The sequence below is a fragment of the Rhinoraja longicauda genome, chromosome 5 (assembly GCF_053455715.1).
Source record: "Rhinoraja longicauda isolate Sanriku21f chromosome 5, sRhiLon1.1, whole genome shotgun sequence".
NCBI lineage: Eukaryota > Metazoa > Chordata > Chondrichthyes > Rajiformes > Arhynchobatidae > Rhinoraja > Rhinoraja longicauda.
In genome coordinates, this window is record NC_135957.1 from 63,377,034 (window position 1) to 63,392,632 (window position 15,599).

Sequence of the window (15,599 nt, forward strand, 5' to 3'; positions counted from 1 at the left end):
CTATTCCATCCAATATTCCAGTCTATTAAAGCAATGTTTTCAGGTTTCAAATCTGAAGCAAGACAGTTAGAGTCTCAGTTATTTAAAGTGCACAGTGTGAATTGTTAAATGCAACATACTTCAACATTATGGGAATGTAGCAGATCTTCCAGTATTATTTTAACACCAATGCAAGTTCTTAAATGATTGTGGTTAATTTCTGTACTATTACTTCCAACGTTTTGATCTAGCTATGTTGTGAAAATAAAACCTTGAGGCCCTCACCCTTCAGTAAAAGTCATTCAAACATTTTGAGTTTTCAGACTGCAACTGTGAAATTGAACATTGCAGTCACACGTGACACCACTATCATGCAAATGCATTGTGTTTCAGACTGATGTGCTACTGTATAATACAAGACCAATCAAAAGATTATAATGTACTATGCTATGTTTATGATGCATGAACCTCTAAAATTCAAAAAAATAAAAACCCATACCACTATAAATTGTCTTATGTTTTTGATTCACTGACTGAACTTGTTCAATGTATTTCTTTGCTGAATGTATATACAATGTAAGATTGATTGTCATGAGATAATTTTCAGTACACTAAGATCTTTCAGCCTTGCTCATGTGGTGTATGATACCATTACAACCACATTTCTTTCCTTAACTTTATACAAAGTATATTTTCAACCTTTAAATTGAATATTGCATATCTTTGTTTCATTTACAGATATTAATGATTGGCTTTTCTGATTCGTAACGTGAATTCATTGTGTAGAAGTGCCTGTTTTTAGAGTTTGAAGTTACGATGCCACCTGTTTACAACATGGAGTTGTACACCCACCATATGTTAATGTTTTGGGTTGCAATGTTTTTAGGGTTGCACAGCTGGAAAACCCCATGGCGCACAGCTCCACTGCTGTAGGTCCAACGCTAATCTTGGATGGAGTTGGTGCATCCTCCCTGTGCCCACAGGATGTCCATGTGCTCCGGTTTTCCTCCCACATCCCAAAGAGTGGTTTGGTAGGTCAATTGACCCCTGTCAATGGACCCCTGACAGGGGTCAATTGACCTAGAACATAGATAAGTGCATGGATTAAAATGGGATGTGTGTAAATCAGTGATTGGTGCAAACAGTTACTAGGTAAATGTGTAGTCATTTAAAATGAGAGTATCTGGAATTCTATACCCTGGATGATTTTGGAGACCATATAGCTGAATCATTTAAAGAGGAAGTATTTATGTTTTTAGAACATAGAATAAATAGTACAGCATGAGAACAGGGCTGTCAGCCCACAATGTCTGTGCTAAACATGATGCCAAGACCTTATCATAGTCATATGCCTATTCAAAAGTCTCTTAAACAGTTGTATCTACCTCAACCACTACACCAGCAGAGCATTCCAGGCACTCACGCCCTCTGTGTAAATTGTCGCTTGCATATCCCCCTTAAACTTTGTCCCTTTCACCTTAAAGCTATGCCCTCTAGTTTCCGACTGTCTACTCCATCTGTCTCTCATACTTTTATATACTTCCTTCAGGTCTCCCTGCAACCTCTGGTGTTCCAGAGGAAATTGGAGTGTTTTACAGCACTGGACCTATATTCCCTGGAGTTTAGAAGAATGAGGGTGGACCTCATTGAAACATGCAGAATATTCAAAGGCTTGGAATGGAATACTTTATTGTCACTTGTGACTAGGCACAATGAAATTCTTTGCTGTATACCCAATGTATACAAATACCCACCTACGGTGCAGAAAAGAGTGCTTGGAAAGAGTGGATATGGAGAGGATGTTTCCACTAGTGGGAGAGTAGTACTCGAGAACATAGCTTCAGAATTAAAGGACATTCTTTTAGGAAGGAGATAGGAATTTCTTTAGTCACTGGTGAATCTGGAATTCTTTGCCACAGAAGGCTGTGGATATATTTAAGGCAGAGATAGACAGATTCTTGATTAGTACGGGTGTCGGAGGTTATGGGGAAAAGGCAGGAGAATGGTGTTAGGAGGGGGAGACAGATCAGCCATGATTGAATGGTGGAGTAGACTTCATGGGCCAAATGGCCTAATTTTACTATCACTGATCTTATGAAAACAATCAGTCTACCCAATCGCTCCCTACAGCTAATGCCCCCTATTCCAGGTATCATTGTGGTAAACCACCTCTGTACTTTATACAATGCTTCCAATTGTTTTCCTGTAACAGGGCATCCAGAATTACACCCAATACTCCAAATCCGACGTAACCAAATTCCCACAAAGCTACATCATGACTTTCTGACTCTTAAACTCAATGCCCCCCGGATTTGAAAGCAAGCATACCAAATGCCGCCTTTACCATTCTACTTGGGTTGCCACTTTCAGGGAATTATGAACTTAGATCCCAAGATCCCGCTGTACATCAATGCTGTTAAGGGGCATGCCATTCATTGTACATTTTCCTCTTGCACTTGATCTCCTAAAGTGCAACACCACTCACTTGCTTGGATCAAGCTCCATCTGCCATTTCTCCATCCATTTCTGTAGCTGATCTATATCCCGCTGTGCACCTTGACACCCTTGGAGTCCGTGAACCCAGCAATCTTGATATCTGCAAATGTACTAACAAGCATGTTTATGTCAAAGTCATTCATAGATATTTCAAATAGCAGAGGTCCCAGCACAGATCCTTACTCCCGACAAACATACACTGTCCATAGACCCCCAGCCTGAATATTGTCCTACCAACACAACCCTCTGCCTTCAATCAACAAGCTAGTTCTGAATCCATATGATGAAGTCACTGTTAATCACATGCATTTTAATCTTCTGGATCAGCCTAGCATAGGGGACTTTATCATATGCCTTACTAAAGTTCATGTAGACAACATCCACAACCTCGCCCTCATTGATCATCTTCGTCACCACAAAAACTAGCAAACAAAACCAGTCATACAAAGCTATGATGACTATCGCTAATTAACCCCTTTTCTTCTAAATGGGAATAATTCCTATCCTGAAGAATCCTCTCCCAATAGTTACTGCACCACTCTACTTCTGTTAAATAAGGGAATAACATTAGCTGCTCTCCAGTCTCGGACCTCACCGGTTACTAGAGAAGACCCATAGATCTTTGTCAAGGCTCCTAGACTGGAACAGCATCCCTCTCCCCATCAGAACTGCCCCCTCCATCGACTCCTTTAAGTGCAGGCTCAAAACCTATTTCTACTCCCTAGCGTTTGAAGCCCTCTGAGGGTGCGCTGTGAACTGTTTATGTATGTGTTGTTATGTTTGTGTGCCATTGTATGCTCGTTCTTATTACCTGAACTGATGTACAGCACGTTGGTCAACGTGGGTTGTTTTTAAATGTGCTATACAAATAAAATTGACTTGACTTGACCGCTCTCTTGTCTCAATAACCTGCAATAGATCCCATCAGGTCCTGGGGATTTAGCTGCCTCAATGCTCTCCAACAGCCCCAATACCACCTCAATTTCAAACTGCTTGCATATCACCCAGAGATATGGAATTCTCTGCCACAGAAGGCAGTGGGGCCCAATTCGCTGGATATTTTCAAGAGAGAGTAAGATTTAGCTCTTCGGGCTAAAGGAATCAAGGGATATGGGGAAAAAATAGGGACGGGGTACTGATTTTAGATGATCAGCCATGATCATATTAAATGGTGGTGCTGGCTTGAAGGGCCGAATGGCCTACTCCTGCACCTATTTTTCTGTTTCTATATTAATATTCTCAACCCTGATCTCGCTGTCCTCCATGCTCTTCACCTTAGTGAAAACAGATGTAAAGTACTTGTTTAGTACCTCTCCTATATCTCCAGTCTCCAAGCATAGTCAAACCATCTTCCTGGTTATCCTCTTGTTTTCAATATATGTATAAAATGGTTTGGGATTTTCTTTAGACGAAGGGATTAAAAGTACCATTAGCAAATTTGCAGATGATACTAAGCTGGGGGGTAGTGTGAATTGTGAGGAAGATGCAATAAGGCTGCAGGGTGACTTGGACAGGTTGTGTGAGTGGGCGGATACATGGCAGATGCAGTTTAATGTAGATAAGTGTGAGGTTATTCACTTTGGAAGTAAGAATAGAAAAGCAGATTATTATCTGAATGGTGTCAAGTTAGGAGGAGGGGGAGTTCAACGAGATCTGGGTGTCCTAGTGCATCAGTCAATGAAAGGAAGCATGCAGGTACAGCAGGCAGTGAAGAAAGCCAATGGAATGTTGGCCTTCGTAACAAGAGGAGTTGAGTATAGGAGCAAAGAGGTCCTTCTACAGTTGTACCGGGCCCTGGTGAGACCGCACCTGGAGTACTGTGTGCAGTTTTGGTCTCCAAATTTGAGGAAGGATATTCTTGCTATGGAGGGCGTGCAGCGTAGGTTCACTAGGTTAATTCCCGGAATGGCGGGACTGTCGTATGTTGAAAGGCTGGAGCGATTGGGCTTGTATACACTGGAATTTAGAAGGATGAGGGGGGATCTTATTGAAACATATAAGATAATTAGGGGATTGGACACATTAGAGGCAGGAAACATGTTCCCAATGTTGGGGGAGTCCAGAACAAGGGGCCACAGTTTAGAACGGAGATGAGGAAGAACTTTTTCAGTCAGAGAGTGGTGAAGGTGTGGAATTCTCTGCCTCAGAAGGCAGTGGAGGCCAGTTCGTTGGATGCTTTCAAGAGAGAGCTGGATAGAGCTCTTAAGGATAGCGGAGTGAGGGGGTATGGGGAGAAGGCAGGCACGGGGTACTGATTGAGAGTGATCAGCCATGATCGCATTGAATGGCGGTGCTGGCTCGAAGGGCTGAATGGCCTACTCCTGCACCTATTGTCTATTGTCATTTTGTGGCCCATTTGGCCCTTCTAATCACCCACAAATTATTTCCTCCTTTATATTCGTCAAATGTCCTGTCTGATTCCATCCTCTTAAACCTTTTTCTTTTTGACTGAACTTACAGCTTTGTTGGTGAAACAAGGTTTCCACTCTTTGGCATCCTTATCCCCTCTCCTCACTGGATCTTGCTGATTTCAAACTTCGATCAGCTGGCATTTAAACGACATCCACATGTCAAGTCTGGACTTGCCCAATAACAATTACGCCCAGAGTACCCTCCCGAATTCCTGCCTAATAACGTAGCCTGCCTTACTCCAATTTAGTATCTCCCCACAAGATTCAGCCTTCTCCCAATTCAAACCAATCTTAAAACTTTTAGAGTTGTGATCACTATCCCCAAAATGCTCTTCTAAACACAAGTCACCTGGCCAGGTTCATTTACCAATACAAGATCCAGTCCATTCCCTCCTTAAGTTGGACTCTCCATACTGTTTCAAGAAAACCTTTTGGATACACGTCCCAAGTTCTGATTTGTCTCAGTCTTTGGCTATGGTTATTATCTAGAATACTAATGTTTAATTTGGCTCAGTCAGTAAAATAATGTGAAAATTTGATTTTTATTGAATAATAGTTCATTCTTCGTGTTCTAATTTAAAATTTAAAAAACATGTTGGTTTCCTATCATAATGGACTGCCTAATGCCAATAAATGACAATGACATTTAATCATCATCACCACACAGGCCATCCCCAAGTAATAAGCCAATTTTTGCATGTGTCAATAAATTGATTTTGTCCATGAGACATAAAAGTACAATGATCAGACCACTGTATAGTGAGAATAACTCCACTAAGAATACAGTGTTGTAACAAATGATTTCAAAAATATGCAAGGCCAATGAAGTACATTTAGTAAATGGAGAGAGAAGGAGAGGAAACTGGTTCTGCCATTGGTGGGAACGAAGATATGTATGTTCATTGGGACCTTGTAATATGCACGGGTGTCCATTAGTCAGGTAGTCATTACTTGAGAAAGGCCTGTACTTCAATTACAGAAAAAGATTGTTAAAGAAAAGCATATGCTTACTGGTGCTTTTCTGGTCACCCTGTTACTGGAACAATATGGAGGCTTCAGAGATGGTGCAGAAGAGGTTACCAGAATGCTGCCTGGATTAGGAGGTATTAACTACACATAGTTTGGACCAACTTAGAATGCTTTCTCAGGATGCTGGAGGTTGAGGGAAATCCTGATAGAAGCATATAAAATAATGGAAGGCATAGAGTGGACAGTCAAGATAGTCAGTTTCTTAGAAGGCCTCAGAAGTCCCAAACAACACTCACCAACTTCTACAGATGCCCGTAGAAAGTATTTTATCGGGATGCATCTGAGCATGGTTTGGGAACAGCTCCATCCAAGGCCACAAGAAATTGCAGAGGGTTGTGGGCATGGTCACCACAAACCAAACCATTAAGCAAATCAACCAATGTTCCCAATGTTGGGCGAGTCCAGAACCAGGGGCCACAGTCTTAGAATAAAGGGGAGGCCATTTAAAACTGAGGTGAGAAAAAACTTTTTCACCCAGAGAGTTGTGAATTTGTGGAATTCTCTGCCACAGAGGGCAGGGGAAGCCAAATCACTGGATGGATTTAAGAGAGAGTTAGACAGAGCTCTAGGGGCCAGTGGAATCAAGGGATATGGGGAGAAGGCAGGCACGGGTTATTGATTGGGGACGATCAACCATGAACACAATGAATGGCGGTGCTGGCTCAAAGGGCCGAATGGCCTCCTCCTGCACCTATTTTCTATGTTTCTATGTTTCTATGTAACTGCCTTTACTCCATTTACATTTCTCGCTCCTCATCATAATCAAGGACCATCCTCTCCCCGGTCACTCTCTCTTCACCCCTCACCCATCTGGCAAGTGGTACCGAAGTTTGAAAATTGGTTACCTCATGATTCAGGGACAGTCTCTTTCCAGCTGTTATCATGCAACTGAACCTTCCTCTCATCAGCTAGAGAGCGGTCCTGACCTCCCATCTACCTCAATGGAGACCTTTGAACTATCCTTAATTGGACATTTTTGGACTTTGTCTTGCACTAAATGTTATGCATTGTACCCATGTATGGCCTTTCTTTTTGAGTGGATAACACGCAATAAAATCTTTTCACTGTACTTCGCATACACGTGACTATCAGAGTTTAATGCTGATAAGTGTGAGGTGCTGCATTTTGGTAGGACAAATCAAAATAGGACGTACAGGGTAAATGGTAGGGAATTGAGGAATGCAGTGGAACAGAGGGATCTGGGAATAACTGTGCATTGTTCCCTGAAGGTGGAATCTCATGTGGATAGGGTGGTGAAGAAGGCGTTTGGTATGCTTGCCTTTATAAATCAGAGCATCGAGTATAGAAGTTGGGATGTAATGTTAAAATTGTACAGGGCATTGGTGAGGCCGAATCTGGAGTATGGTGTGCAGTTCTGGTCGCCAAATTATAGGAAGGATGTCGACAAAATGGAGAGGGTACAGAGGAGATTTACTAGAATGTTGCCTGGGTTTCAGCACTTAGGCTACAGAGAGAGGTTGAACAGGTTGGGTCTTTATTCTTTGGAGCGTAGAAGGTTGAGGGGGGACTTGATAGAGGTTTTTAAAATTTTGAGAGGGACGGACAGAGTTGACGTGGGTAGGCTTTTCCCTTTGAGAGTGGGGAAGATTCCAACAAGGGGACATAGCTTCAGAATTGAGGGACAAAGGTTTAGGGGTAACATGAGGGGGAACTTCTTTACTCAGAGGGTGGTGGCTGTATGGAATGGGCTTCCGGTGGAAGTGGTGGAGGCTGGCTCGATTTTATTATTTAAGAGTAAATTGGATAGGTATATGGATAGGAGGGGATTAGAGGGTTATGGTCTGAGTGCAGGTAGATGAGACTAGGTCAAGGAGAATGGTCGGCGTGGACTGGTAGGGCCGGACAGGCCTGTTTCCATGCTGTAGTTGTTATATGTTATATATATATATATATAATAAATTAAACTAAGATTTTTTTTCCCAGGATGGAAATGTCAAAGACTTGAAGCATAGCTTTAAGGTGAGAGGGGCAAATCTCTTTCCCCATCTTGATGCCTTGTTCAAATTCTAAGCCCGTTTATGAGAGAAGAAGAGCAAGAATGCCCGGCAGCTCGAAACCCAAGAAAGGTGGTGGCACGGCGGCCAAGTCTCCCCGGACACCCACATGGTCCCACTGTCGGACCCATGGCTTTGATGTGCAGCTGAAAGGGCACGGGGCATGCAGCTGGTGCCACTGTCAGTGCCCCAAGAGTGAGACCTGATGGCCGAGCACCAGTGCAAGCAGCAGCAGCAATGGGAAGAGGAGCCGGGACTGGCCTCGCCACGTTGCCTCAGAGCAGCTCACAACCCCAACCCTGAGACGTGCCACCAGCACCTCTCAGTCAGAGCGTGAAGCCTGGGTCCCGGGCCCTCGCTGGGCATGGAGGGCGGTGGAGAGAGGAAGGACCAGTCCCCCCACCTACATGGTCAGCACCTCCACCCAGTTCGGTAAGAAAAAAACAATGCAAGTTAGTTAAAACATTTTCCAACATACTGCACAACTTGTAAACATCAGCTCGAAGACGCCATCATATTTACTTAATTAATGCAAAGGTTGATTTTTTTTCCCGCTAGATCCTGTTTTGTCTTTAAACTCGAATCAGACTGAAACTCAGCAGCAAGACTTTTAAAGGGCTGGGGGTCAGCGTGTTGCAAGCAGTGGAAGGTAAGTCTAACACAAACTTCACCGGCAAATAACTATGCCGCTACATTCTCCGGTCACTTTATTATTTTTGGATATTGGTAGTGCAGCTGTAGAGTTGCTGCCTTACGGCACCAGAGACCGGGGGTTCGATCCTGACTACGGGTGCTGTCTGAGCGGAGTTTGTGTGTTCTCGCAGTAGGTTTCTTCCGGGTGCTCCGGTTTCCTCCCACATACAAAAGTGGGATAACGTTGAGTCATAGAGTCAGTATGGAAACAGGCCCTTTGGCCCAACCTGCCCATACCGGCCAACATGTCCCAGCATCACTAGTCTCACCTGCCTGCGCTTGGTCCATATCCTTCCAAACTTGTCCTATTCATGAACCTGTCTAACTGTTCCTGAAACATTGGGATAGTCCCAGCCTCAACTACCTCCCTAGTATATGGTGATCATATCATAGTATGGTATTGGTCATAGAGTCAGAGAGTTATCTAGCATGGAAACAGGCCCTTCGCCCCCACTTACACACACTGACCAATATACCTCATCTACATCCAAAACTGTGTTGACAATGTCACCGTCGACAAACGTATCCGGTTGTATCCCAATCAGAAGCCCTGGATGACAAAGGATGTCAGGTCTCTCCTCAAGGACCGTAACACCGCCTTCAGGTCTAGTGATAGAGCTCTATACAGTGCTGCTAGAACCAACCTGAAGAGAGGCATCAAGGATGCCAAAGCGTCCTACAAGAGGAAGATTGAGGACCACTTTACCAACAATGACCCACGGCGGGTATGGCAAGGCATCCAGCACATCACCAACTACAAGACCAGCAACCGCACGACTGCCGACGCCTCGCTGGCAGAGGAACTTAACTGTTTCTTTGCTCGTTTCGAGGTGAAAGCTGCAGTGGCAGACATAACACCCTCTCCAGCACCTGACAGCAACACCTTCACTGTGCAGGAGTATGATGTTAAGCGCGTGCTCAGAGCAGTGAATCCCAGGAAAGCTGCAGGCCCCGATGGTGTGACGGGCAGAGTGCTGAGGGAATGTGCAGACCAATTATCTGAGGTCTTCACAAAAATCTTCAACCTGTCCCTTTTAAAATCCACCATCCCTCCCTGCCTGAAGTCCGCCACAATCATCCCACTGCCGAAAAAGTCTGTCATCAGCGGCCTTAACGACTACCGTCCGGTAGCACTCACAAAGTGCTTCGAGAGACTGGTCCTGCAGCACATCAAAGCCAGCCTCCCACCCACCTTCGACCCATACCAGTTTGCCTACAGAGCAAATAGGTCTACAGGGGATGCCATCGACACTGCTCTTCACACTGCACTGACCCACCTTGAACACCAGGGGAGCTATGTGAGGATGCTCTTCCTCGACTTCAGCTCTGCCTTTAACACGGTCATCCCGAGCAGACTGGTCACCAAACTTTCTGACCTTGGATTTTCCCAAACCATCTGCCAATGGATCAAGGACTTCCTGACCAACCGCCCCCAGACCGTCAAAATAGGCCCTCACCTCTACTCCACCATTACACTGAGCACCGGCTCACCACAGGGCTGTGTGTTGAGCCCCATCCTTTACTCCCTCTACACTCACGACTGCGCCCCCACCCATTCCACCAACACCATCATCAAGTTCGCGGATGACACGACTGTGGTTGGACTCATCTCAGGAGGAGATGAGACAGCCTACAGGGATGAAATCCAAAGGCTGGCAGCATGGTGTTCAGTGAACAATCTTGTCCTGAACTCCTCCAAAACAAAGGAACTTATAATTGACTTCAGGAAAACCAGTGTAGGATACGACCCACTCTACATCAATGGGGTCTGTGTGGAAAGGGTACCCGCTTTCAGGTTCCTGGGTACGCACATCGCAGAGGATCTTACCTGGTCTACCAACACCATCACCACAGTGAAGAAGGCACAGCAGAGACTCCACTTCCTGAGGATCCTCAGGAAAACCAACCTGCAGGAGAAGCTCATGATGTCCTTCTATCGCTGCTCTATCGAGAGTGTGCTGGCATACTGTATAACCACATGGTATGCCAGCTGCTCAGAAAAGGACAGGAAGGCCCTTCAGAGGGTCATCACGATGGCCCAGAAGATCATCGGCTGCTCACTGCCCTCCCTGGAGCACCTGTTCAGCCTACGCTGCCTCAGTAGAGCAGGCAAAATAATAAAAGATCCATCCCACCCCGGCCACCGTCTGTTTGTTCATCTGCCCTCTGGTCGACGTTTCAGGTCGATCAAATCCCGAACAAACAGACTTAAGAACCGTTTTTACCCCAGGGCCATACGAGAACTGAACACTACCTTCTGCACTAGGCAACACTGTTAAAAAATCTTTTGTACTTAATATAATTGTATTTATTTGTTTTTGCATTTATTGCATATATGTTTTACGCACCGTCAGGATTGGCTATTTTTTTATTCCGTTGTACTCGTTGCAATGACAATAAATGAATATTATTATATTATACATTAGTCCCATCGGCCTGGTCAGCTCTGATACCGTGGGCCAAAGGGCCTGGTTCCACACTGCATCTCTAAACTAAAGGATCCGGAAGGAAAGAGTACCATAGGAAATAGTGCTCAGTGGGATAGCTTTACGTGAGGTATACCTGTATATTGAAAACTAGTAACTGCTAAGTGTAAAGAAAATTTGACAAACACAATGCAAGATCTAAACTGCAGCAGAAAAACGAGACAAACATTGGCCCAAAGCTCACAATCAGCAGTTAGCCATTGTGTTTGCTCTTTAAAGCAGGGTAAATGTGAATTCATCTTGGCTGCATCTATTAATATTCACTTGTGATTCACCGTTATCTTGGTCTCAAAAGACAATCATCCCATGATTGAGTTCAAACAAGCTCCAACCATACCACAATTGGAACAACTGCTGCACCACGCCATTAGCATTGCCTACCACTCCACCTCTTGCCTGCACTTTCAAATACCTGACCACCTGGCTGTGCTGCTTCTTTCCACCTGCCGAGACTGGAAGGGGAAGATGTGAGAGGAGAGAGATTTAAGACGGACCTCAGGGGAAACTTTAATGTTCAGCGGGTAATCTATATCTGGAATGAACTGCCAGAGGAAGCCATGGAGGTAGATACAATTATGACTTTCAAAACACTTTGAACAGATACATGGATGGGAAGGGTTTAGAGGAATATGAGGCAAATGAAGGCAAATGGGACTTGCCCGGACTGTCAATTTAGCCACCAAGACAGGCTGAAGGGCCTATTTCCACATTGCATATATTGATGATTTCTGTGGACTCCTGAATTCCAAACGACCTTTCACACGAAAATGGTATTGTTGCAGGAAAAAAAGACTTCTGTTAATCTGCTGTATCAGAAATAACAGAACAAACCTAATGAGCAAAGAATAAAAATATGAAGATTCCACAATGTGCCATGTCTACAGATTGTTGTAAGTCTATGATTACACCTAACCTCATAAACCTTCATCCGGTCAACCAGTATAAACCTTCTCAAATCAGAGCAGCAAACCATGTGGGTAGGTATTTATGGCCAACAATGTTACAAGATTAGTTTTCCAGTTGGCAATTAAGTGCAGGAAGATTTGTGTTATAGCTTACTCTAATTGGTACTTAAACATAATTAATTTGTGACCCTTAATATACCGTCTGCTTGTAATGAATTTCGTGTCAACAAAGAACACTCATGCTTTTGATCAAATTGACTGGATTTCTTGCATCCAGCGGAATAGCTGGCCGCATCCTAGGAATAGCATTTCCAGCAATGCAACATTCCTGAGATGTTGACACTGCTGGCGTCCAGCATTGATAAAGTAAATTGCCTTCAAAAAATAGTAGTGACATGGTTTTTTTTTAAATCCTGCAGCTTTTTTAAATTCCATGGTGCTGTTAAAACAAGTGCCAGAATTTTGTCTCTTGTGAATTATATTTCCCCTTTCCGTGATGCTCTAACCTGTGGAGAATTTGGAGGTGAGGGTATTCCCATCGGATTTTTGCTTTGTCATTTTAAAATGGCAGGGATTGTGTGTTGGGAGGTGCTGTTGAGGAAGCCTTGTTATGTTGCTGCTGTGCATCTTATACGTTCTGCACACAACAACCATGATACCTTAGCACAGCGCAAAGTGCTGGAGGATCTCAGCGGGCGAGGAAGCATCTGGGGAGGAATGGACAGACAACTTTTCAGGATGGGTTCCTCCTTCAGCTTTGATGTTGGAGGAGGTTGGTTGGACAGCACTGAGGCGCAGCTGGTGCAGCCACTGCCTCACAGCGCCACAGACCCCGGTTCAATCCTGACCTCGGGTGCTGTCTGTGACCGTGTGGGTTTCTTCGAGGTGGTCTAGTTTCCTTCCACATCCTAAAGACATACAGATTTGTAGGTTAATTGGCTTCTGTAAATTACCCTGAGTGTGGAGGGAGTGTATGTGAAAGTGGGATAACATAGAACTAGTGTGAATGGGTAATCGGTGGTTAGTATGGACTCTGTGGGCCAAGGAGCTGTTTCCAAGCTGTATCTTTTGATATCCGATCGATAGGTTTATGTTTTAGGTGCTGAAAAGAGTACAAATCAAGCAGACTTTTATTTTCTTGGGTATTGTTGGGCCTGCACTCATTTACTCAAGTACAATAGGAGATGTGGGAGCAGATTTTTCCCATTTAGATGTGCCACATTGCTGCTATGTTGATTTTGCTCTCAGTAACCCAGTTCTCCATTGCTTCCAACCATTTCCCCTATCTGTGGATGATGGGCAGTTGAAATTCTCAAGTCTCACATCAAATGCTTTTATAAGGAATGGGTGATGTTTCAGGTCGAGACCCTTAGAAACGTCACCCATTTCTCTCCAGAGATGCTGCCTGTCTCGCTGAGTTACTCCAGCTTTTTGTGTCTATCTTCAGTTTAAGCCAGTGTCTGCAGTGCCTTCCTACACAAATGCTTTTCTAAGGTCCGGATATCACAGAATCCCAATCATCCACGAGTGACTGGAGGTAAGGTCAGAATTTACTATAAGAAAATAACTGTAGATGCTGGTACAAATCGAAGGTATTTATTCACAAAATGCTGGAGTAACTCAGCAGGTCAGGCAGCATCTCAGGAGAGATGCTGCCTGACCTGCTGAGTTACTCCAGCATTTTGTAAATACATCAGAATTTACTATTATCTAATAAAGTGAGGAAGAAGACTCATTGGGATTATCTACTCTTGTGTCACTCTATATGTTTTGTCAGCACAAGTTAAAATAAAAATCAATCTTAAGATGTTTTTATTTTTCCTTATAAAATAATCCTGTGGGTAAAAGAAAAAATAGTATAATGAAGTAACGGAAACAGAAAATGTTGGAAATCTTTAGCAGGTCATGTCACATCTGTGGGGATATGACACAGCGTTAATGTTTCAAGCTGAGGACCTTTCATCCAAACTGCGAAGGAGAATAAAGAAGCTTGTTAAGATGCAGAAAGGGTGGGAAAAGAGGGGTAACTCTGAAAGGGTAAAACCTTGGTGATGGCGGGGATAAGCTGGAAGCACTGTTATCTGGTCTACTCGTGAATGGGAGCAGCTGGAGAGTGAGAACATAGACAATGCGCAATTAACTTTGTTCTGGTGGCTATTAAACAATTACATTGTTAATGATGTGCCAAGCGACATATGTAAGTGTCTTTTATGTTCAATCTGCTATACTTGGTCAATATTGCAATACTAATGATATAACTGTTCTTGTAATCCTTAAAAAGAGAGTTTCTTTGCTTCGGAATATCAACCTCGTGATCCTCACAGAAAGCATAAGCGTGTACATCACTGAAAGGACAGTTTCCAGAGAAGGTGAGAAATGCTAATTTTACTTACAAGTAATAGTCCAATAATCTGGCAGACATCTGTGATGCCAAAGTCAAACACTGGAGGGCATAGCACTAAAGAGAGAGGGACAAACCTTAAAGGAAACGTATGAAGAGCTTTTGATGGCTCTGGGCCAGTATTCGCTGATGTTTAGAAGGATGAGGGGGGTACTCATCTAAACCTACTAAATTATGAAGGGCCAAGATAGAGTGGATGTGGAGAGGATGTTTCCAGTTGTGGGTGAGTCTAGGACCAGAGTGCACAGCCTCAGAATAAAAGGATGGAGATGAGGAGGAATTTCTTTAGCCAGAGGGCTGTGAATCTGTGTAATTCATTGCCACAAATGGCGGTGCACCCTAAATCATTGGAAATTTTTAAAGCATAGGGTGGTAGTTTCTTGATTAGTAAGGGTGTACTGGGAGAAGGCAAGAGAATGTTGTTGAGAGGGAAAAATAGATCAACCATGATCAAATGGAGGAGCAGATTCAATGGGCCAAATGGCCTAATTCTGCTTCTATGTCTTATGATCTTATGAGATGTGCTGGGCAAGTCTTGTACACAGAGTGGTGAGTGCCTGGAATGCACCGACAGGAATGATGATTGAAGCAGATATGTTAGTGGCATTTAAATTACTTTTGGATAGGCATATACACCGATCAGCCAAAACATTATGACCACCTGCCTAATATGCTGTTGGTCCTCCGTGTGCCACCAAAACAGCGCTGACCCGCTGAGGCATGGACTCTACAAGACCCCTGAAGATGTCCTGTGGTATCTGGCACCAAAACATTAGCAGCAGATCCTTCAAGTCCTGTAAGATGCGAGGTGGAGCCGCCATGGATCGGACTTGTCGATCCAGCACATCCCACAGATGCTCAATCGGATTGAGATCTGGAGAATTTGGAGGCCAGGGCAACACCGTGAACACTTCATCATGTTCCTCAAACCATTCCCGAACAATGTGTGCAGTGGCAGGGCGCATAATCCTGCTGAAAGAGGCCACTGCCATCAGGGAATACCATTGCCATGAAGGGGTGTACCTGGTCTGCAACGATGATTAGGTAGGTGACACGTGTCAAATTGACGTCCACATGAATGGCCGGACCCAGGTTTTCCTAGCAGAACATTGCCCAGAGCATCACATTCCCTCCACCGGCTTGTCATCTTCCCACAGTCGGTTTGGACCAGATGGGATAGCCTT